Source organism: Sciurus carolinensis, chromosome 14, assembly GCF_902686445.1.
Source record: "Sciurus carolinensis chromosome 14, mSciCar1.2, whole genome shotgun sequence".
NCBI classification, from domain to species: Eukaryota; Metazoa; Chordata; class Mammalia; order Rodentia; family Sciuridae; genus Sciurus; species Sciurus carolinensis.
The window spans coordinates 48,883,644-48,909,020 of NC_062226.1; the positions used below are offsets into that span (position 1 = coordinate 48,883,644).

Here is a 25,377-nt window from a genome sequence, read left to right on the forward strand (position 1 = left end):
TTACCCAGCTGGATTTCAGTCTTTGTGGTCCCAATCCCTTCTTTCTGTGCTCCCTATTTCTTCCTTTTGGAATGGAAATGTTTACTCTGTATCTTTGTATATTGGTTACATGTAACTTGTTTTTGATTTTTGCAGGAGTTCACACTGAGTTTGCCTTGAGTCTTGGAGGAGATTTTGGACTTGAACTTTTGGCAAACCTGGAACTGTTAAGACTATGGGGATTCTTGGAAATGGACTAAATGTATTTGCTTTGTGAATAGGGATCAGCTTTTGAGAGTCAGGGGCAGAAATTTATGGTTTAGATGTGAGATGTTCTCGACAAGCTCATCTGTGAAACAATGCAAGAAAGTTTAGGGGTGAAATGATTGGGTTATGAGAGCCTTAACCTCATAAATGCATTAATCCCCTGATAAGGATTAACTGGGTGGTAACTGTAGGCAGGTAGGGTGTGGCTACAGGAGGTGGGTCATTGGGGGCATAACTTTGGGATTTATATTTTGTCTGTGAGGAAAAGAGGTTTCTTTCTGTGCTTCCTAGTTCCAGGTCCCTGATTACTTTTCTCTGCCATGCATTTCCACCATGATGTCCTGAGGAATGGAGTTGGCTGCCTGTAGCCTGAGATCTCTGAATCCATGAGTTCCCAAATAAATTTTTTCTCCTCTAATTGCTCTCATCAGGTCTTTTGGTCACAGTGGGAAAAAAAAAAAATGGTTAAAACAATACTCAAACTATAGAGGGAAAAAATAAAAGACAAGGATAAAAGGAGAATCTTGAAAATATCTGGGGGGGCAAGGAGAACATATGACACACAAAGAACACTGATCCAGAGTCTGACTTCTCATCAGAAGCAACAGAGACAAAAGACAATAAAACAAATGTAAGTACTGAAGTGAAAAAACAATCAAATTTTTAAGAACCATCAAAAATTAGAATCTATATCCCACATAGTTCAAAATACCTTTTGAAAATGAAGGTAAATTAGATTTTTTCAACTAAATGGAAACTGAGAAAAATTTATCACTTGTTATAACAAAAATTGTTTCGGTCAAAGAAAATGACATCAGATGGACACTTGCTGAATGAAGAACAACAGAAATGGCAAATACACAGAAGTAAATACAAAGATGGCTTCAAAATTTTTTCTTTTAATTTATTTATAATACAATTGAAATTTTAAAGACTTTCAAGAATTACCAAAATCTGTGAAAATTTTTAACATAGAGGTCAAAAATAAAATAACAGAGCATTATTGACATAATTCATTTGAAATTTCAGAACACTGGGGAATAAAGAAAACCACATGCCTCCAGAGAGGGAAAAAGAAACATGTATACAGGATTATAAAAAGAATTCCTCAGGGACCTAACGGCTACACTGCAGATAAGAAAATTTTGCCTTCAAATACTTGAAGGAAATTATTTCTAACCTGTAATTCTGTATTAGTCAATCATATAAAAAGAAAAAATGAAGACTTTTTCAGGTTTTCAAGGTCTCAAAAATTATCTCATCTTTGACATTTATTTCATATCATTATTTTTAAAAAGTATATTACCCTTTATGTTGGGTATTTGAGAGAAAAATTGGTTTTGTCTAAGTAGGATATGAGGAAAAGGTACACTCATACATGGTTGGTGAGACTGCAAATTAGTACAATCTTTGGAAATCAGTATGGAGATTCCTCAAAAGACTAGGAATGGAACCACCATATGATCCCACAATCCCACTCCTTGTTATTTATTCAAAAGAACTAAAATCAGTATCCTAGAGCTATACAGACACATTGATGTTTGTAGAGCATAATTTACCATAGTGAAGTTATGGAACCAGCCCAGTTACCTTCAACAGATGAGAAATTGGAGTATTAGCCAAAAAGAAAAATGAAATTATGGCACTTGTGGTTAATGAATGGAACTAAAGGATATCATGCTGAGAAATAGCCAGACTCAGAAAGTCAAATGTCAAATATTTTCTCATATGGGAAAGCTCGAATGAGAAAAGGGAATAAAAATGGAGGAATCTCATGAAAATAGAAGGGAGATTAGTGAAGTGGAGGGAGAGGATTGAAGGGGAGGGAGGAGCGACAGGAAAAGGGAGTCACAGTGGCATGAAACCCAGTTATGCTAAGTACATATATGACTATACCACAGTGAATTCCACCTTTATGTATATCTACAAAGCATCAATTGAAAATAAATAAATAGAAGGAAGATCAGCAGAGTAGAGGAAGGGAAACAGGGGGATGGGGAAGGAGAAAGAAAGGGAAGGTTCTGGGAACTGAAATTGAGCAAATTATTTTCCATTCATTTGTGATTATGTCAAAATGAACTCCACTACTATGTATAATTATAATGCACTAATTAAAAAACACTTAAAAATTACTTTCTATGGGAGGTGCTCCAATAAAGAAAGCATGGAATATACAAAATAAAAATTTTGGCCCAAGAAAATAGTAAAGGGACATTTCAGGAGGACAGCTGTACACCAGATGTAGAGTAAAACAGTCTATTTATAAAGAAAAAAAACTACAAAATAACATTTTTAACCACTTTCCAAGCTACTTATTGGTCTATGTGGTGTGGGGGCTCAGACCCAGGAAATCAATTTGGGATCCCAGAAGATGGAAGAAGATTCAAGACACAGTTGGGATAGTAGACATGTGTTATTCAGAGGGAGCAGTAACCCATAGCCAGCCCCCAGCTCCAGCTTCAGCCCCAGTCAGTTCCATTTAGCCCCTTGAGTCTTTTCCATAGGCCTTTTTATATGTAGGCTAGACAAAGAAGGTATATTGCCAACAGGTTACATAAGAAGGGACATGCTCACAAGCAAATGTTTATGACCTCAAGGACCCATTAAAAACATAGTCCACTAGAAACCTCAACAAGGGAGTCTATCTACAGCCATTTTAGGCCTCAACAAGAGAATCTATCTATAGCCATTTTGGGCCTCAACAAGGGAGTCTATCTATAGCCATTTTAGGCCTGCCCTAAATGGACCTTTTCAATTTGGTAGCATAAAACCTTCTGGAAATTCTACTGAATTATTTGTTGAAAGTCTCATCCTTCTATTTCTCTATTTATTTACTCAGCACATATTGCGGAAGCAGCAAGGAGAAGCAGCACAAATAGAGAACAGAAAATAGAAGGCTGTTGGGAGTTAAGGTCTTTTGTTTTAGCTTGAGTTTTCCCAAAAGCAGAACCTGAGGGAAAAAAAACCTTATAAAGGGGGAGCAAGAGTGAGAAACTGAGAGGAGTGAGGGAAGTGGAAAAGCAAATACATAAATGCATTATTAACATCACCATTGTGGACAACCTACAGTAAAGTCTGGAATCTTCTATAGTGTAGGTGGACTGCCTTTTAAAATTGATTACCTGAGAGTTGACCATTTTTGTCCATCAGGATACATCCCTTATTAGTTTAGGATTGCCTTCAGATGGAAGCTCTGGTATACTTCCAGAATGACCATGCCCATTTGAGCCGAGGGCATCCCCATAGTAATTATTGCACTGGAAAAACTAGAAGGCAAAATTACAAAACATCTAGTGCTCAAGGAAAAATATCAGCATGACGCAAACCAAACTACCCACTGCTTCTATTCTGTAATCAGAGATGAGGCCAAGAGGATATGAGTCAGGAAGCCAAAAACAACTCATACTATCCATGCTCTGTACCACTCAGTTGTCCCTGTGCTCGACAGTAAATCCCATACATCTCTAAGTCTTCAAGATGGTGGTCAGTCACAATCTCTACAGGTGACTATAGACAAATATTAATAGAGAAAGATATATCTTCAATGCTACAACTGGTCCTGAAGTTACATTTCATATTTATCAATTCCTTTTTCCACCGCCCATATTAGATTTGCCTCACACTCAGCCAGTGTCTACTTGTCTGAATTTCTTACCTAATGGGCCAACTCAGACCTTCAACCTGAGCCCATGGTTACCTTGCTCTTATAAGGCTCTCATTTCTGTAATTCTCATGATGATTTATTATGAATACATATTAATTATACAAGTTAATGGAATTCATTGCAATGTTTCTATATAGCCTGTGCCGATCAGATTCACCCACCCTTATCCTACCCTCACTCTGCTCCTGACACCCTTCCCAGGTCCAGTAGTCAACCTTCTGTTTTCAAGTCTTTTTTTTTTTTTTTCTTTCAGTTTTCACACATGGGAGAGAACATATTGTAGTTTTTCTGTGTCTGGCTTATTTGCTTATCATATTATCTTCCAGTGCCATTCATTTTTGTTGCAAATTATAGAATTTCACTCTTTTTATAGCTGAGTAATGCTCTATTCTGAATACATACCATATTTTCTTTATCCATTCATCTGTGAATGGGCACCTAGGCTGATTTCATATCCTAGCTATTGTGAATAGTGCCACAATAACCATGGGCATGCAGACATCTCTTTTGTATGCTGACTTTATTCCTTTGGGATGTATACCCAGGAGTGGTAGAACTGCATCATATGGTAGTTGTATTTTTAGTTTGTCGAAGGACCTTTAAACCATTTTCTCTAGTGGTTGTACTAATTTGCATTCTCAGCGACAGTGTATAAGAGTTCCTTTTTCTCCACATACTCGCCAATACTTGGTTTTGGTTATGGTTTCATTGTTATTGGTTTTTTATAATAGCCTTTCTAAATGGAGTAAGATGGTGTCTCACTGTAGTTTTGATCTGCATTTCCCTGATGGCTAATGATATTGAGCATTTTTTCATTGATTAATTGGCCATTTGTACTTCTTTTGAGAAGTACATGCTTAAGCCATATTTTGCCAGTGCTTTAGCTATCTGCAGTTGCCCAGAGTTTCAATTTCTAACATCTCATCTCCTCAACCTAAATCACTTCCAGTGAGAGTACAGCACTGTAAGTCTTAGCTTGGATTCTACCAGAAAACAAGGCCTTGGTCAAGGAGATGACCCTAGAGATCACAACAGGAATAGAAGAGGGGAAAAGCCTACCAAAGGCGCATTTTTATATTACATCCTTGGGACACTGCAGCTTAACTCTGGTATATAAGGAACATACAGAATGTATCTCAGAGCTGTGTGCTAGAACAACTTGGGAAAGCATTAATCCCTAAGATTCTATCCCTCATTTATTGAGGACTGCTGTCAGTTTACTTCCATAAATTTTAGGACTCCATGTATAAGCTTAGTAATTAGAATCCCACTCCCAGTTGTAGTACTGGAGAAGCCCTGAGGTAAAAAGTGAACAGGACATGGTGTTCACCTGAGAAGATTCTGTTGCAGTATGAGACGAACCCCGAATGACCATTGCACGCAGGCTGGAATCTGAAGTCAGGCCCTGAAGGTGTAAGTCAGGGCAACACAGACTCCGATTCAACCTGTTTGAGCTCCTCCAGGAGTTTGGACTTAATTTGGTAAAACATAAGCAAGTATTAAAGATTTTTAAACAAAGTAGCAACCTAATTATGTTTGTATTTTGCAAAGACAGAAACTGGGGTAGTAAAGTACAGAAGATCATTTTGGAGATTTCACCTAGAGCTGATGGAGCACTAAGGTAAATCAGGTTGAGATGAGGGAAGGAATGATGTAATGAGTAGTTCTGATATTGAATCAATAGGGAAAAATTGAGAAAAGCTTCACTTTGTAAATTTGCCCAAAAATATTGCAAAAACAAAGTGTCAAAGTTAGCCAATCCTGACAATTTGTAGGTGGTATGGAATTTATTGATTGAATCAGTGTGATTTCAAACTTAGGCCAATGCATGATTCATAAGGTCAGTCACAGCACATGCATAGAAATCAATTGATCGATCAATTAATTCATGTGTTAACTGTGGGTGGGTAAATTATGTAATTTTCAGTTTCACTTTTTGGATAATTAATTTTGTGACTTTATGTTTCAGAAGAAGATGTTAGTCAATATTAGCTTCAAAAATTAGGGAAGGAAATGAAGACCTTCAAATTTAAAAAGAAGTAGAACTTCCTCCTTAGGGACACATGTATGCAAAAAAAACCCAACCTGTCTCTTATGTCCAGAAAATGTAGTGTACACTTGAAAAAGATGTTTTTTAATGACATAAAGGGAAATAAAAAGTAATATATGGAAAGGACTCTGAAAGAGCAAACCAAATGACACTAAAGTGATGAAAGCACCAGTCTATCCCTGCACACAATAGTGTTGTAAGTTGGAAGCAAATCTATAAAATCCTATAATTTCAGTTTCTCACTTCTGATATGTCTTCATGCTAGTCTCCATATCTCTTTAGCTTTTATTTGAACACTTATTGAATAAATATACCTTTCTTCTCTTTTGTAGAATTTTTATTCCTCCAAATTCCTAGTATTTCCCTTTTGGTTTTTCTTTTTTTCAATAGGATTTAATGAGAAATTGCTATGTACCACAGTGCATGTGTGTTGATACCATCATTAGTAACATGGACATGGTTCATACCCTTCTCATGATTAGGCCTAGATCTGTGTTCTGACTTAAACAATTAATATTCTAACTTTAAATAATTCACTTAATCTTTCTGAGCTTCAACCTTTTCATTGTTAAAGAGGGAAGGTATTATGGTTTCAATATGAGGTGTCCCCCAAAGGCTCATGTGTGAAGCAATAAAAGAAAGTTTAGAGGTGAAATGATGGATTATGAGAGTTTTAACTTAATCAGTGCATTAATTCTCTGATAGGGATTAACTGAGCGGTAACTGTAGGCAGGTAGGGTGTGGCTAGGGTAGATGGGTCATTGGGAGTATATATTTTGTCCTTGATGAGAAATGTCTCTCTCTCCTTTCTGATTGTCATGTACTGAGTTGCTTTCCTCTAGAAAGCCCTTCTGCCTTGATGTTCTCCCTCATATTCGAACACAGCAATGAAATTGGCCATTGATGGACTGAGACCTCTGAAACCATGAGCTTCCAAATAAACTTTTCCTTCTCAAATTGTTCTTTTCAGATCTTTTGATTGCAGCAACAAAAATATGACTAAAACAGAAAGATACTGCATGTGCTGCCTAATAGTGCTGAGGAAGATACCATTCACTCATACATGTGTTTATTAAGCCAATCCACAATGAATCCCTTCTTATTCTAATATATGCCAAGCTCTGTGTGTGCTTTGTGACTCAAAAATAATATGGCAGCAGTGTGAGTCACTGTTGTGTGTATGCAATGAACTGAAGACATTTTTTGCTTATTGGTTTCTACATTTTGTTTAAAAAGTGTTTTCAGCCATTGTATAGCATAAATTTAAGCATCAAAATGTTTTTAGTTAGGTATAGCAACTATTTTAATGGAGATACACAACTAATAATTTATGAACTTGATAAAGAAGATGGTATGTTACTTCTAAATAATCAAATAGACACTCATCCAAGAAAAGTAGCCAGTAAACTGAGGCAAGAAGAAAGATAAGGAGTAAAGAGGGCAAGAAGTGGAACAGGGGATCAGGGAGTCTGATTTGAACCGTGCTATCTCAGAATCACCTGTGCTCAAACTCCTTCCCATCAGCCTTCTTAGTGTGAGGACGCCCCAAGGAAGACGGGATGCTCCACTTTTGGCCTAAGTCCTGTGGAGCATTTTAGGAGGTGAGTTATCGCGAGATATTTGTGATATTATCTCTTCTTTTATATGTGCATTACCTGAATTTTGAAACAAAAATCCCACATATACCTTTACATTTGCAATACAATATTTGTTCCCAAGAGCAAGCACAGCTGAAAGCTAATGGTACAGAAGTTATTTATTTTGCTGAGAACAGACAAGCAGCAAATTTAAAGAGAGAGAAATGCTTTATTATTATGCCCACAGTTGCTAGCCAACTTTCTTCTTCATGTACCTTGGAAGGTGTAATAATTCTACATAACCTTTTTCACATTATTTGCTAGTGGCAATGCAATTATTAGTTTTTCTGATTGATAAAGGTTTTATTTTAAATATATGCACATAACTTACATCTTATGATCTCAAGGAATTTGAAATTTCTCATATATACCACCTGTTCCCTTTGTCACTGTGTCAGCATCAGGACTGACAACTGGGGACAGGATGTAACCCTGATGTAAAATGCAATAAAATAGAACCTAAAATCAGTAAACAGCACTAAATAACTCTGGAATCAAGTCAAGTCTCTGAGACTAAAAGTAAAAGGAGCTACATGTAAGCACTGTACTCCCGATGATAAAGTTGTTACCACAGGGCTGATCCTGTTTTACCTGTATTGGGAACTGATAGGTGGTAGGAGCAAGGTTCCCACCACGGGAGTGAGAATTTACAAATAAGCCAGAGAACAAGGCTAAAATGAGACGAGGGTCAAGGGACATCAGGATGAACTCAGGTTTAGTTCAATATTGACACAGATGGTTGCATATAGAGGTGTGTGTGTGCATACACACACACAGCTACAGCTTAGCATATGCATGTTTCCTTGTTTGGTCAGATGAGAAGGCCTAGAAACAACTGTATTCTAGTAACAATAAACATACTTAGTGTCCAGATCTTGTTTTTTACCAAAAAAGAGAAATGCCGATTCTAGGACTAGGCCAGGAAAAATGCAAGATGAGCCAGAAGCCACTTATAGTGTCTTAAACGGGGGAAAAAATGTTTTAAAGGAACACAATGCATGCACACACATACTCACACACACCAGCCAGGCATGGTGGCCGTGCCTATAATCTCAGCTGTGGAAGAAGGATCGAAAGTTCGAAACCAACCTCAGCCACTTAGCAAGACCCTCAACAACTTGAGACTCTGTCTCAAAATTTTTAAAAAATGTAAAAAGGGCTGGGGATGTTGCTCAGTGGTTAAGCACCCCTCAGTTCAATCCCCAGTACCAAAAAAAAAAAAGGAAAAAGAAAAAAAAAGAGAAGAAAGAAAGAGAAAAAAAAAAAGAAAAGAAAAGGAACACAACCAAAACCCCATATTCCCAGAGGGATAGCAAAAGGACACAGGAGTCAACTGAAAGAACTCCCAAAGGCCAAAACCATAACAGCTGACTTTAAAATAAAGTATCATATTATAACCCAAATTATAAAATAAATAATATTAACATAAATAAATTATTGCATAAATAAATACAAAGAGTGAACACAAGTCTTCTAACACTTCCTCAGTCAGAGCCCAAGGTCAACATCAACAGGGATGAAGGATATTGACAGCATGTTCCCTTGATATGATGTGATGAAAATGGTACTTCACCTCAGTGGTCATTCTCCCAATTACCATCACCCTAGTACAGCCATGAGAAAGGTACCAGACCGAGGCTAATAGGTAGATGTTCCACACAATGCCTGACCAATATTCCTTAAAACTATACAAATGATCAAAAAAAGGAAGTCTGGGAAATTGTCACAAGCCTCAAAGAACTTAAGAAGACATGAGAACTAAATGTAATGTGGTGTCCAAGAGGGACAGAAAAAAGTATTGCAGACAAAAGCTAAGGAAATTCCTGCAGAATATAGACCTTAGTTAATGGTAAGTTATCAGTATTGGTTCACTAATTGTAATGAATATACAAACCTAATGAAAGATGTTAATAATACAAGTAACTGGGTGCGATATATATGGAAACTATTATATTCTCAATTTTTTCCTGTAAATTCAAAATAGTTACAAAAAATAAAGCATACTTTAAAAAATCAGTACACATTGAATAGGTATTTGACAAAATATCAATCCTTATACACTTGAAAATTAAAAATAAAATAGTTCCTAAATATAGTATTTTAGATAAATTTCTTTTTTTAATTATTTTTTTTATTTTTACAGACTGCATTTTGATTCATTGTACACAAATAGGGACATCTTTTCATTTCTATGGTTGTGCACGATGTGAATTCATACCATTCTTGTAATCATACATGTACATAGGGTAATGATGGCTGTCTCATTCCACCATTTTCATACCCCTCTCCCTCTCATTTTCCTCTACGTAATCTAAAGTTCCTTCATTCTTCTCTCACCCCCACCCCCATTATATATCATCATTCACTTATCAAACTTAGCTTTGAAAGAAATCAGAGGAGATTTTATATGGATTAAACAGTTTCCAGGGAATTTCACTTTTAAGCATATGTAGAAAACACCATCAAAAATAAATAAGTAGGTGGGGTGGCAAACACCTCTAATCCCAGCTACTCTGGAGGCTGAGGCAGGAGGACCACAGACTCAAGGCCAGTCTCAGCAATTTAGCTAGTCCCTACATAACATAGTGAGACCCTGTCTCAAATAAAAATAAAAAATAAATAAAAAGACCTGGGGTGTGACTCAGTGATGTCACTGATGGAGAGCCACTGGGTTCAATCCCTGGTATAATCAATCAATCAATCCATCAATAAAGGAAAGATCAGTACAGCAGAGGAAGGAGAAAAGAGAGAGGGAGGAGAGAGGGAGAGTAACAGGGCAAGGGGAGAACAGGAACTGAAAGGGAGCATATCAAATTCCACACATGTATAATGTTGTCAAAATGAACCCACTACTATGTCTAACTAGAATATTCTAATTAAAAAAAGAAGAAAATTTTAAAAAACAATTTTCAAGGGCTGGGGAGATAGCTCAGTTGGTAGAGTGCTTGCCTTGCAAACACAAGGCCCTCGGTTCAATCCCCAGCACCTCAAAAAAAAAAAAAAAACACAATTTTCAAGTTTCAAAAAACTTCCCAAATTAAAAGGCAAAAAAAGAAATAAAAAGGCCTGAGAAAACATATTCCAAGTAAAAACAAAGAATAAGAGTTAATGTTCTGAATCTATATAGAGCCCTTACAAATTTAATTTTTAAAAAATCACTATTTAATTGTGGCCAAGAACATATTAAGGCAATTGAGAAAAGAACAAACCCAGAATTGTAGAATTGTTTTGTCTAACTGCTACTCAAAGAAATAAATAAAAATTAAAACAAAAAAGAAATATAGGACTATTCTATGTCTATTAAATTCCAAAATTATATGTATTATATAAAAGTAAAATTACACATGTAATCTATATATACGTATAAATGGTTATCATATACATATAGTTGTTTTATATACACATATATCTGATTATAGGCAATAAAATATGTAGGTAGTTTCATCAAATGATACTGGTGAAAGTATCAATAGACACATAAACTTTTAATATATCTTTACAAGATCCTTAAAAATGTTGTTCACATGCGACTCTAATAATTTATCCTAGAATTTGACAACCTATTTGTGTAAAGGGCCCAAAAGTAAACATTTTAGGTTTGTGGGGCCACACAGGCTTTGTCGCAACCACTTGTGCTGTTGTACGTAAATAAGTAAGTGGGACTGGTTTCAACAAACAAGCTGTAGGCCAGATTTGGCTTCTGAACCATTTTTTCTAACCACCGAGGAAAGAATAACAAAAGTGAAAGAAAATGCACGAAACAGTTACATACACTGTAGGCCCTCAACTACATAAAAAGTGTTTGTGGAAAAAATGCTAGCAGAAACAGCATTAAAATGATAATTAGCTTTTTCTCTAAAGAGTGGAATAATTTTCCCAATCATTCTGTTTGCAATTTTTTTATGTATTAAAAAATAGAAGCTGGACACAGTGGCACATGCCTATAATCCCAGCTACTTGGGAGACCAAAGCAGGAGGATTGCTTAAGCCCTGGAGTTTGAGGCCAGAAGAAGTAACATGCCCAGACCCTGTCTCAGAAGAAGGAGGAGAAGAAAAAAAATGAGGAGGTAAGGGGAGAAGGGGGAGGGGGAGGAGGGAGAGGAGGAGAAGAAGGAGGAATTCTAAAACCAGTTTCCTTGATTTGTGCTTTTATCAGTAAGCTACAGCTTCCCAGGACAACTTAAGATTTGAAAGCATCCTTATTTGTGATAATCATGTAGATTTAAAAAAAATAGTTCAGGGACTGGGGTTGTGGCTCCATGGTAGAGCGATTTGCCTAGCATGAGTAAGCACCACATAAAATAACTAAATACACAAAACAGGTATTGTGTCCATCTATAGAGAAAAATATTCTTAAAAATAGTTCAATTGGCTTTCACCCAATTCTCCATAAAAATGGACTTCTTTTAACATTTAGAAATTATACTTTGAATATTCCTTTTTTCTAATTCAGATTTTGATTCTACTCTATCATTAGTTATTAGTGAACTGCTTCCCTTCTTTCAGAATTTCTGATACTTTATGAAGATCACCTAAAGACATGGTTATGGAAATTTTTGCCTGCTTTTCTAAAGCTCTTTTTAATGACTCATGGTCTTAACAGCCTCTGTTTAAGTGACAAAAGAACCACTGTTGTTAGGGGGGATGTACAGCGCATTACACAAGTTTACCCTGGCAAGCCACAGGGACTGACCTGCAACCTGTGTCAGCACTTTTCAGTCCCACTAATAGGGATGCAGATGGGTGTGTGAGCGGCTAAGGCCTCTCATCCAGCCAATCAAAACATGGGAAACAAAAGCCTTTATCAGCTCAGTGCTGACCACAGCTCCCTACAGTATTGCTAAAATCACATTTTTCTCTGAACTTTCCATATACAAAATACCTCTCACCTGAAAGAAATCAGATTTTGTTCACAGCCTAGGGCTTAAGTGTGTTGTTCTAGTGTGTATGTAATTACTCCCTTTGGACCAAGGAAAATGAGCCTTTTTCAGTCTTACTCTAGGAACTTACAAAACCACCCAATAGCTTTCTGAATATGTAGGATGCAAACCAAGGACAACTAGCTAGCAAGGCACAGAGTTGGACTGATAATACAAAAATAAAGAAAACCAAAGCTATTATCCAAGAGTATCCCAGGGAGGGAAAGATTTACCACTTTCTAGAAGCATCTGCTTAGTTTTTCTATCACTCCAGGAACCCCACTCCCCTCACCTTAAAGTGGTCATCTTCTTTCCTTCTTCCCACCCATTTCTATCCCTCAGAAGGACATTTGTGCTATTATAAGAAGTTGTCATTTTCTGTGATTTAAATTTATTTGTTTGGTCTGTTTCCCTCGCTAGAAATATGTTCTCTCTAGGGGCAGAGTCCATAGTTTGGTTTGTGTTTTACTCTCTTGTCCATAGTACATATAAATTAAATATTTGTTGAATGTGCAGAATAATTTAGTTGAAAGACTTTGGATTACCATTCAGACAATTATGTCCTAATTCTGGCTCTCTCGTCAACTAGTTAGGTGTCTTGGTGAGATTTCTACAGTGATAATGCTGTGTTACTATCACCTCAAATCTCAGTAACTGTCATCAGAAAGCATTTATTCTGTTTAAAAATCTGTAGGTTTGCTGTGCCTCTACTAGTCTTGGCAACACTCAATCTTCAGTTTGGATTCAAGTTGAATCTACATTGTGAAATTCGTTCTGGAACCAGCAGCTGCTCAGGGTGTGTTTTCATGAATGATGGGAGCTCAAAGAAGAGAACAGAAACACACGGGCCTCTTAAAGCTTCAGTCTAGAACTGGCATGACCTCACTCCTGCTTAATGTTCCATGGGCCTAAAAAAAAACAAAAACACATGATCAAGGCCAAGATCAGGAAGGCAGGGAAATAGACTACTAACAGTATACCATGGTGAGAAGGAACAGGGAAGAAAGAATTGTGGGAAAATAAGTTGCCACTTTAAACAAGTGAATCCCATAAAGCTTTAGCTTTTATTTTATAAAAAATAAAAATTCTAGTCCTGTCTGTGCCAAGGCTCTTATGGGGGGATCAAATATTTTTCATATCAACTTTATTAAATTAAAATTCAATTTGACCAAGAGTTAGGCATTGCATAGGCAACAGATAATAATTGAAAATGACCAAGTCATTTTCTTCCCTTCTTTTTCTTCCCAGGGGCACTTAAGCACTGAGCTACATTCCCAGTCCTTCCTTTTTAATTTTTTTTTTTTATTATTTTAAGACAGGTCCAACTTTAATTTGCTTAGGGTCTCACGCATTTCCTGAGGCTAGCTTTGTACTTGTGCTCCTCCTGCCTTAGCCTCCTGAGCTACTGGGATTATCGACATGTGCCACCATACCCAGCCATTTCATTTTCTTATGGAGACTATAATTGAAGTAGAATATGATCATTGCTATAAGCTTATTTGCTGTAAGTATATAGTATAAAATATTTGGGAACAGGTAAGAATTAATTCATCTTGGGTGATATCAGGAAAGGTTTACAACCAAAGTGATGTTCAGGGTGCTCCTTTAAAAATAAGTAAGAATTAGGGATGAAAACTGGAGTGAAAGGTGGTAGGAAGAGAGGAGGCTTTAGCTTTATCAGTAATATTTGCATTTTAGAGTAAAAAGAAGAGATTTGAAGTAGATGTGGCAAAAAGTAGTCATCTAATGAATCCAGATGTTGGAAGAACTACTGTCTGATATGCTATTGTTTGTATATGCTTTAAAAATTTCATGATCGAAAAAATTATTTTAAAACAGATGGCTGACAAAAAGAGAAGAAGCAGGGAATTCTGGACAGGAAGAGCACAAGCGATAGGAAAATCATTTGGTTTTCATGGACCATGGTGTATGAAGGAAAAGAAATTGTGGAAAATAAAAGGGCCAGAGGACTAGGAAGGAATGGTTTAGTTTTCTAGGGCTGCTGTACCACAAATTGGGTGACTTAAGAGAACAGAAATTTATTGTCACACTGTTCTGGAGAGTAAAGGTCTAGGGTAAATAAAGTTACTAGCAGGGTTTGCCTCTGAGGGGGAATCTCTTACATGGGTCCTTCTTAACCTCACATGATGCCTGTCAGTCCTTGGCATTACTTGGGTTATGCATGCGTCACTTGAATCTCAGCCTCCAGCTTCATGTGGCATTCTCCTGTGTCTCTGAGTCTCCACTTGACCATCTTTCCACTATGTGTGATTCTGTTTCCAAATTTCCTTTTCTCGTCAGGATACCAGTCATTTGGATTAAGGGCTCATGCTCATGCAACTCCAGTATCATCTCATCATAATTTAACTAATGGCATCAGTAATGGTCCCTTTACCAAATGAAATCACATTCTGACACACTAAAAATTAGAACTTCAGTGGATCTTTTCAGAGGACACAATTCAACCCGTAATAGGGGTCAAGATATTGCTATTATTGTTTGGTTATTACTGGTAACAAATTTTCATGTTTTCTTTAAAAATATTCAAAGGAAAAGTATGACATACTATTAACCAATTAAAGACCTCAGGGAATGTATGACTTTGCTCACTCTGGAAAAAAGGAAATCTTAAGAAGGATGGCGTTTGTTTCTTCTGTCTTGCTCTTCAAGTACCTCCCAGGCTCACCCACGCAGTGCTCTGTCTTAAACCAGCCCACGCTGGGTGACTCACTACCCTGTTCCCCTACCCATTGCAGAACCATTTCATCACCCAAAGGAAAAACCTTCTGGCTACTACCACCACTCTCTTGGACTGCCCTGTCTGGCCTTGAAGCTGCTTTTTAATCTGGGACCTTCAGAAACTAATTTATACACTACAATTTAGCATAAATGGTCTGACTTACGTTTCCATCTACTGTTTTAGATGTTTTCTTAGCAGACTCTTTACAAAGTATGGACTGCTTACCAGAATTTTTAGTCCCTGAAATCTGTTTTCCAGTTTGCAACTATAAAAACAATGAATTAGTTCATATCTCTTCTTAGAACAGATTAATTGGCCCACCCCTTACTCCAGCCAAGTAGCTTTTCCCCTCCAACTGTATGATCTGGCTCCTGCCATCTGTCCTCACTCTTGTTCCATTCTCCTTTGTCGATATATCCAACCCCAGTTCTTTGTGAGCCTTAAAGCAAGATCTAGGCCTTTCTCACCTCCAGTAATTTCTAATTATGCTCCCTAGGCAGAGATTCCTTCAGTTCCTCAAATACCTGCTCATTCTCAAATCTATTTTTTCATTTCTTAAACATGATGTCTTTGGAGTGGATTTACTGACTATCTTGTCTAAAACATCACCATATATGAGACTCATCACCCTGTTTCTTTCCCTTTGGAGTTATTTGTTCACTTCTCTATGGTTTATTGTCTATCTCATTTATAAAAACATACCAGTAAAGCTAGTTCACTAATGCAATGCCAGCACGTAATAGATGTCTAATAAATATAAATTGAGTTTTAAAAAGATCTGTTAACTCAGGCCTTCCAAAAATCTTCCCAAGTTTGGTCACAAAGCAGCAAGTATAGAAATTCTGACCTGGGTCACTGGTAGTGCTGGTGCATGGGCCCCTTGCCTCGATTACTGACACTTTATTCTAAAGTCTCTTATCTTGGGTTCTTGACTTAGCGCCAAAGTTCTGATTTCCAGATTTTGTTTATATAAAATAAGGACCTAGAATATCAACTGGCCTCCTCCCTGACTCTTCCTGAACTTGACCTCTTGTGTACTGAATACTATAATAGCTTTTGCTCCTATTTGCCTTAGTTAACAACTACAGAATTGACCACAAACCTCTGAAAATCCTTATTTGTCTCAAATTCTGTCCTTCCTGTCTCTTATCCTATCTTCCTACTCTGAATCCTTCTTCTCTCTCCACACCTACCCTGGCATGACTAAAGCACAGAAGGGTGCTTTAGACATGAACACATGTCTAAAGCTAATCACTGCCATTCGTGGTAGCCTCTTGGCAGCTTGTGCAAGACTGCAAGGGCATCTGCCCCAAGAATACCATCAATCTCCATGTCAACAATTAGGATTTAGGCATTTGCCAACTTCAGTGCAGATAGGCACTAAATCTGCAAGGTTTCAGCTTTGGGAACTTTTAAACCACTTGTAGATACAAATTAGACCATTCAGAGAAATGGTCTATGATAGTAGGTATGCCTTGAATATCCTCCTCTTGTTAACCTAATTCTATCACTTTCCTTAAATGCCAGTATCTATAAAGCATTTAAGAAAAGCCACTGTGAGTTGCCTGAATGTTTTCCATGCTCTGGATACCATAGCTAGTCACATGGAATGTGGAATGGGCTAGACATCTTGGAATTGTTCTCATTAAACTGGTGTAAGAGATTGACCCAATCTCTTTAATAATCACTATTTGTTTAACAAGCTCCTGTGAGGAAAGCTATGCAGTTGTCTTGTGAAGTAGCTTCTTAAAAGGCTTTTATTTTGTTTGGATATGATAAGGATCATTACATGGTATGTCTAACTGATGACTTAGTGCTCTTTTAGCACAGAGAAACTTCTATGGGAAAAAGAATTAGACAATAAGTACCAATGACTTAATATATGCTATGTTTCCAATTCAATTTGCTTTGATAAAAATCAAATAATCCCCAGAAAAACAAATATTTGTCCACAGTGATTGGATAGTCTGTTAAAATTGGCGTTCTCAGCCCCTCAAAACATTCATTTGTCCTTTATACAACCCACACATTGTCAAGAGGTTAATAATGTTGAAAAATTCCTGTGGTATTTTTAGTTTTTTGTACTATCTGGCAGAGAAACATCAGGATCCTTAGTTTTCTTTTCAACATAGCATTTTTTTATTCATAATCAATGTTTTTCTGTCTTAAAATAGGAAACAGGTTCTTAAATTCTAAAAGTGCTATAAATTCACAGAATTTTTTCTTTGAAGTAAAATGTTTTATATGACAATTAAATATGAAAATAATTCATATAAAAAGAAGGCTTAATAATGAAAAACAGATTAATTTGTCCCCAGTGGAATCCCAGTGGACTAGATCAAGATTTTAAAGATTAACAGGTATTATTAAAGAGTTTGATAAAGTTATTTTTAAATGCAATAGTTTTTACATTTTAGAGTATATTTCAAAATATGAGTCAACTCTAAATACCCTAAATACAAGTATATGTGATGGTAACTGTATGCAAACTTTATTCTTTCCTATCTAAAATATTTTTAAGTATCATGTTTTACTTTGGTGTCTCACCTGGTACCAAGGTGAAATGTACCTTTAAAAAAGATAAGTTATCTATTCCAATAAAACCATAGTGGATAAAACCTTTTATCAAATGTGTTGACTACAAGTTAAATTATAAAATATCACAGGATTAACTACAGAGGACACCTTCATACTTTCAAGGTTACCACCTTTATATGCCTACCGAATGAGCTTTCAAATAAGATTTCAAAAAAGGAGAACTTCTGATTAGTAAGATATGGCAATAACTATTATTCACCAAAATCAAAAGCATAGGTGGGGTTCACTCCCCTCAATCAGTCTTGGGTGTTTAGAAAGAAAAACTTAACAGGAAAATAATTTCTCAAATAACAGCATCAGGAAAGGAAGTTCAAATCCAATTCTAATCTATCTGAGACATAGGAATCTCAGAATTTATAAATTGTATAGTTTTCCATTCATCTTTTTGAGACTATTGTTACTATTAAAAAGAAGGCAATAAACCATCTTCTAAAGTGATCCATATTGAGAGTGGGTATTTTTGTTGTTATCCCTTGTCCAATCTCTTTTTTAATACAAGAATCTCCCCCCACTATGATTATCTGCCTAATTCACTAGCCACCCATCCTCTCCTCTCTACCACCATTTACCAATTCCTTTGCCACCTTCTCCCTGATCTTGGCCTGAGAGCCATCCTGACTAGCCCTTCCTGCCTTATTCATGCTATCTCACCCCAGTATTACAGCTTCACTCACACACAAAAAACACAAAAAAACAAAAAGTCTTCCTAATCCCAGGAGGGAGGGGCCAGAAAACAGATCAGAGGAAAATATAGACTTATCACATGAAAACTGGATCTGAGCAGTTGATAAAACTAGGACTCCTGTTGACAAAGAAAAAATGGGACAGAAGGGTTATGGTGCCCTAAAATCTTCAGTGATTGTATCTGAAGATGAATTTGACAAGGGCTTTCAAGTCTATTAACAAAATTGTTTTAGAATTTCCCAATTTAACTCTTAGAATCTCATCTGCTTAACTGCAAATTTGTCAATATTTGAAATGTGTGTTTATATTAAATAAGGACCATAACCTTTTAAAACTCTGCCATTAAGGTTATGAGAGAGAGACAGAAAGAGAGAGACATAGAGAGAGATGTGGCTGAAACTTTTAAGCTTTATAGAACAAACAAGCAGATCCTACAAGGTCGGATCACAACAGATGACTTCTTTAAAGAAATGGCCAGAGCGGGCACACCCCCTAGACAAATACCTGTATCACAATGCATTCCAAAGTCAAATACAAGTCGTTTTTATTATCTTCCATATTTTCTAATACATGCTCTTGCTTCGAAGCATTTATGTGGATAAGTGAAAAACGACAGCATAACTTTCTTTCTTGAATCTCCATTTCTCCCAGAGCACCTGAGTTATGATACCTAGAATAGACACTCCATGGGGGCAAAGGTTACCTGTGTCTGTGAGGTAATCCACTTGTCTCAATCTGGGGCTTATGTTCTTTTATTGCCCCTGCCAACCTTGAATGGAACCAGCACACACACACTTATGGAGACAGAATGGCTCCCAATGGCCTTTTAATTTCTTGTTCCTAATCTTCATAATCTTTACACTCTTCTGATTTTGATTTTTTTCCAAGGTGAAATATTTATATCCCTACTTTATCTTATTTTGATAATGTATTGTTGTCTCTCCTATTGGGCTTTTAAAAATGTGCCTGCTAATAACCCATTAGAGATTTTCTATTGGAAGAAAAACATCCATCCTGTACCTGGGTAAGAACTAGGGCTTAAAAAGAGAAGTACAGAGCACAAAATTAGATAAGAAATTATTCAAGTCAGATTTAGGTATCCAATTTTTCATTATACTATTTTCTCTACTTTGTGTATGCTTGACATTTTCCATCATAAAAAGGCATTAAATTTATATGTGACCAAGAGACAGAAAAGGAAAAGGAAAAAAGAAAAATGCTCAAGGTTCCTCTCTTCAACCTTGGGAAGCTCATGAGAAGAAGAGTTGCTAAGAGATTACTTACAGTGAGAGAGAAGCTACATGTTTGACGTGTCAGACTAGATGGAGGTAGGGAGAAGAAAAGAATGAAGACTTTTAGTGGAGGACAAATTAGACTGAGTCCTGCTGTCTGCATAGTTGGGGAGAAATTACTAATTTCTCTGACTTTTTTTTTTTTTTTTCTTTTTTTGCAGTGCTGGGGATTGAACCCAGGGCCTTGTGCATGCGAGGCAGACACTCTACCAACTAAGCCATATCCCCAGCCCTTCTTTGACTTTTTAATCCCTATAATGCTAATGTCAGCTTTACAAAGTTACTGTATGTAAAGTGCCTACAAATTTGCCTGGCAAATAATAGATGCTCAACGCATGTGCATTTCCTTCCTGCGGTAGTTTCAGTTGCTAATTATATAACATGTTTGAGAAACTCCAAACACTTTTTAAATATAACTTTGGAAACTTTTTTAGTTCTCTAAAACACCAGATACATCTCAGCATATCCAATGCCACCACACATTATTAATAGAAAGGTTATTAATATACAAGAAGCTCAGCTGCTTTTAGACAGCTTAGACACAAGGTACTGGGGAATATTAGAAGATTCTGCCTTTGAAAAAGATACCTGATCATTTCTTATCCTTGGTGAAGGAGTTCTGCAAAAGTCAATTTAATTCTTTCACTTTGAAAAGCTTAGACAGTGATAGGCATAGAGACTGACTAAAATATGTAAAATTAATAAACTGATATATCACTAATTAAGCAGAGATCAGTGCAGTGTTCCTCAGATATGACAACTAGCTTTATTTAATTTTGATCAACTTATATATTATGCAAATGGATTTCAGGTAGGAATCAAATGATCTTGGCCAGAGGCCACAGCGGATAATTGTGAAATTACTATTGCTTTACTATGAAAAGAACCAGATTATGGATTTAATGTACTTAGTAGTTGAAAATTAATGGCAACCCCCTTCAGAGTGTGTGATCTCAAGTACCAGAGACACCAGGTACGTGGCATCTCCTTACCACCTCCTTTTTACCGTGACTTAGGCAATTTACTTCATATACCAGAACCCCAATTACCTCTTCTCAATATAAGGCATCCCTACCTTTAAAACTTGTTAAAAATTAAATGAGAAATGCTGCTACAAAGTTCCTGGCATTGATGATATGATCTTATATATAGAACAGCCAGAAAACTCCACCAGAAGACTTCTAGAGCTTGCCAATGAATTTAGCAAAGTAGCAGGATACAAAATCAACACCTATAAATCAATAGCATTCCTATACTCCAACAGCGATTCAGTCAAGGAAGAAATCAGGAAGTCCAACCCATTCACAACAACCTCAAATAAAATAAAATACTTGGGAGTTAATCTAATCAAAGAGGTAAAAGAACTCTATAATAAAAATTACAGGACACTGATGAAAGAAATTGAAGAATAGAAAATGAAAATACATCCCATGTTCTTGGATAGGCAGAATTAATATTGTCAAAATGGTCATACTATCAAAAGCAAAATACAGATTCAATGTAATTCCCCATCAAATTACCAATGGCATTCACAGAATTCGTGAAAACAAATTAATTAATTTAAAAGAATTAAATTTAATTAATTTAAAAGAATAAAAGACCCAGAATAGCCAAAGTAATACTAAGCAAGAAAAGCAAAGCAGGAGGTATCACAATACCTGATGATCTGAAATTACACTACAGTGCTATAGTAATAAAAACAGCATGGTGTAGGCATCAAAATAGACATGAAGGCCAAAGGAATAGAATAGAAGACAGAGACAAATCCACAAACCTACAGTCATCTGATATTTGACGAAGTTGCCAAAAACATGTCTTGGAGAAAAGACAGGCTTTCTAAGAAGTAGTGCTAGGAAAAACTGGGTAGATTCATGTATAAAAGTGAAATTAGACCCCTAACTCTCAAAGACTTGGAAATTAGACCAGAAACTTTGCAACTGCTAGAAGAAAACACTGGGTCAACACTCCATCATATAGGTGCTGGCACAAACTTCCTTAAAACCGCAAAGCATAAGAAATAAAACCAACACTCAATAAGTGGGATGTCATTAAACCAAAAAGCTCTTCAAAGCTAAGGAAACAAGAACATGAAGAGAGAGCCTAGAGAGGGGGAGAAAATCTTGACCAGATGCCCCTCTGATAGAGGATAAATATCCAGAATATATAAAGAACTCAAACATTTTCAATAATAAAAAGAAACCTGAATAACCCAAGCAACAAATGGGCAAAAGAACTAAACAGAAACTTCTCAAAAGAAGAAACACAAAAGGCCAATGAATACATGAAAAAATTGTATCATCTCTAGCAATCAGGGAAATGCAAATAAAAACTACACTAAGATTTCATCTCAGTCAGAATGGCAATGAACAAGAACTCAAACAACAATAAATGCGGGTGAGGTTGTGGGCAGAAATGAACACTTTTACATTGCTGATGGGACTGCAGACTAGTATAACCACTCTGGAAATCAGTTTGGAGATTCCTCAAAAAACTAGGATGGAACCACCATATGACCTTTCTACCCCATTTCTGGATATTCTCCCAAAAGATCTAAAATCAGCATACTACAGTATCACAACCACATTAATGTTTATAGTAGCATGATTTACAATAGCTAAATTATGGAATCAACCCAAATGCCCATCAATAGATGAATGATTAAGAAACAACTTGTGTGTGTGTGTGTGTGTGTGTGTGTGTGTAAAATGGAGTTCTAGTCAGCAACTAAAAAGAATGAAATTATGACATTTGCTTCTAAATGGATGGAAATAGAGGATATTATGCCAAGTGAAGTTAGCCAAACTTAGAAATTCAAAGGTCAAATGTCTTCTCTCATATGCGGAAGGAAAGGGAGAGGGAAGTATAAGACTACATAAAGAACCAACCAAATACAAATTAGTAGATGAGTGAAAGGAAGTCTAATAGAGGAAGGAGAAGGAGAGGGGAGAAGGACAGGTGGGAAAAGGGGGAGGGAAAAGCAGGGATCATGAACTGAAATAGAATTCAATGCATTTATGAGTTTATTGGGATGAACCCAACTACTATGTGTAACCCTAAAGCTCTAATAAAACACACACACACACACACACACACTGACCAAAAAAAAGTTCCTCACATTTAGTAAATACTACAGAATAAACTTTCTTCATGAATTTCCACTTTTAGAAGCATCATACCAGATTTTAATGAATAATGATGATTTTTCTCCAGTGAAAATTCAAGTTTTTACCTTTTGTGCTTACAAGTCACACATTGTGTGTGTGTTGTACATGACCACACATTAATATAATATTTCCAAATAAAAAGCTAAGTCTTTACTACACCACAAAAGAACAGTATTCAGCATAGCCAAGCAGTCCCGGAGGTAACAAGGGATGGGGGAACAAACAGGCATTGAGGACTGAATGACTCTTAATAGGAAACTGACTTTTCCATTGACAATTGTGGATGTCTGTGAAGCCCTCCCCAAAACAGCCCTAGCCACAGACAACCTGTGCTGGCACATTGGCCACCATGCTTTGAAAGCCACCCTTGAAGAGCAGAGGAACCAAACTTCCAGCATGTCACATGTCTGGAGAATTCAGAGCTAGAAAAAGAAATAACCTACACAATACCTATAAGTATGGTTTAGAGTCTACATTTAAGACATTAGACTCTGAACAACCACAGGATATAGAATTATCTCAAGTGGAAAATCAGCTTCAATTCAAGCAAGACTAATAAACACACACAATGCAAATGTGACCCAGCACTCTGACATACACACAGATCCTCAGGTAACTTAAAACCCAGATGACAGGAAGAAACACACAAATGGAACAACCCACACAATCATTCCTTGGGACCACATTGACCATCATCCTAATGTGTTGGAATAGAGGAGAAACTGCCATTAATTAGAACCCAAACTCTCTGTGGTGTCAGGGGCTTTGCTGTATGCAAATTAAATGTACAAATATATATTTTTTCATTGCTTAGATTGAGTTTTTCTCAAATATGACCAGCAGTTCTCAAAAATCAGTAGACTCATGTGATACCAAATATTTACAAAGAAACAGCACCCATAACAGAAGGTGACTAGAACAGCTCTAATCCTATTTGAGGACACCACCTCTTATACATACACTGTGAGTTTTGATCCTGGTTATTACAATTTTCAAGCCTTTTACCACCAGATGGGATTTAAAAGACTTATGTGACTGGGTTAGGGATGTAGCTCAATGGTGGAGTGTTTGCCTAGAATGTATAAGGCTTTAGATGAAATCCCTAGCAGTGGGAGCAGGGAACACTTATATATGTTATATGTTGGCTATCTTTATTTGGGGACTCAATATAACCAACGGTGCTCCCAGAGCAGAACAGACACACGGAATTTATTTTGCTTGAGTCAGAAGAGATTATCTTAAGGTCTCCATGTCAACTTGAAAATTATCTGCCTTTGCACCTCATTTGTCTCATAAGTCTTCCTAAATGTCCAGGTCCTTCTTTCCTTATATCCTTATAGTTTCTTTCCCTCAAATGTTATTCCTATTTTCCTCACTTCATATCAAAAGGAAAATATTGAACTGATGAGACTAGTTACTCCAGTTTCTTTAAAAAAAAAAAAAAAGAGAGAGAGAGAGAGAGAGACAGACTTTCCCCACAATGGAATCCATGCCAACAAAACAACTCCACAACCACCACCACCACCCCAACACCACCCCCTCCTCACCCTTGGAGTCAGAAAACCCAGACATTTATCTGGACTTAAAACGACCCTTGCCTGAGAAAGTATGAACCTCTGAGACAAGAGAGGAAATGCTGTAGACAATAGTAGAAGCTGCACAGTCCACAAGCACTCAACTTTATACCACACCCATTGGTGGAATCTGTTACCAGTAAACACACATTGCTCTTAACACCATTATTTATTAGAGATAAAAGAGAAACGTCATCTGTCTTAAAAGTCAGTTCAGCTCTAAATATGATACACATGAAAGCACAATGCTTTGCTTCTCTGAGTCAGAAACCAGACAAGGGAAGCTCTTTGCTCTCAGAAAATTACTCTTCCCATGTACCCTGAGCACAATCTCTCTCTGGGATCTCCAAGATGGGCAGTAATTTTGGATGGAAATATGAAGTAGTAAGGCAGGGATCTTGATGGCAAACCCCAGGAACACTGGAAATCTTAAAGTACTCTATGAAGTACATCTATAAATGAAATCATAGTGTTTAGTCTTATAATTAGAAAAGAAAGTCTGACAGAGCAATAAGAAATGTAACGTCTGAAGATAATAATGAAAAGAATTTTGAAGAATTAGGAATGAGAACCATGAAATTACCAGGCATACTTGAGAGGTTCCCTGTCCCTCACCCCAGCCAGTCTCCTTGCAGGTGAAGCTGCTCTAACCCTAAGAACTTTAAGAAATCTCTGAGATTTTCTTCTTGCCCAGCATGGTATGGCTCAACTCTGTCTAGTAGCCACACATCAGCCTCTCTCCAGTACTACTTAGCCACAGGGTCTGCCATAGCTCACCACTGGAGTATGTGGTGCTCTTGTGGCTTCAT

At 36.8% G+C, this 25,377-nt stretch overlaps 1 long non-coding RNA gene across 4 annotated transcripts in view; it reads right to left on the bottom strand.

Annotated features, from left to right (window-relative positions):
• LOC124964292 (uncharacterized) overlaps positions 1-25,377 on the bottom strand; it is a 55,183-nt gene that overhangs the window by 10,801 nt on the left and 19,005 nt on the right. For 3 of the 4 annotated variants that reach the window (XR_007104914.1, XR_007104915.1, XR_007104916.1), the window contains one exon: positions 12,809-13,424. The exons of the other annotated variant lie outside the window; for it this stretch is intronic. This is a non-coding gene — a long non-coding RNA (uncharacterized LOC124964292). The remainder of the gene's footprint in view (positions 1-12,808; positions 13,425-25,377) is intronic. 4 annotated transcript variants of the gene reach the window in all.